Raw genomic sequence first — 477 nt, forward strand, 5'->3', positions numbered from 1 at the left:
TGATTATGATGAAGTGATATGGCGTTGAATAAGCTCATGGTTTGTTGTGGATTTTTTTGTAATAGTTTTCTTAGCTGAATAGCAAATTTATTTTTATGTGAACAGAGAGTAGATATAAGTTTATACTGTAATTATCTATGCTCTGTTAGTTGTTGCAAGAACTATTCATATTTATTATTGAGTGAATGAAGTAAAAAAACAGAATGGAAAATGAATTGAAAATATGTCCTATCCCACACGTCACGATGCAAAATGGATGTTTTTTATTATTTGCATTCTATGGTCTCTATTTTTTTTCTTAAATTAAAAATATTCAATGATTTATTAATATGCTGAGTTGAAGAAAGAAGTCGCAACAGCACACTACAGAGTCTGTTTCAGCACTGAGGGCGTAAACAGGTGTTTCATTCTGAAGCTGAAACCTGCACCTTTCTGTTTGGGTTCAGATTTCCTAAACCCCCCCCCCAGCAGGGTGAA

Source organism: Poecilia reticulata, linkage group LG5, assembly GCF_000633615.1.
Source record: "Poecilia reticulata strain Guanapo linkage group LG5, Guppy_female_1.0+MT, whole genome shotgun sequence".
Classification (NCBI taxonomy): Eukaryota; Metazoa; Chordata; class Actinopteri; order Cyprinodontiformes; family Poeciliidae; genus Poecilia; species Poecilia reticulata.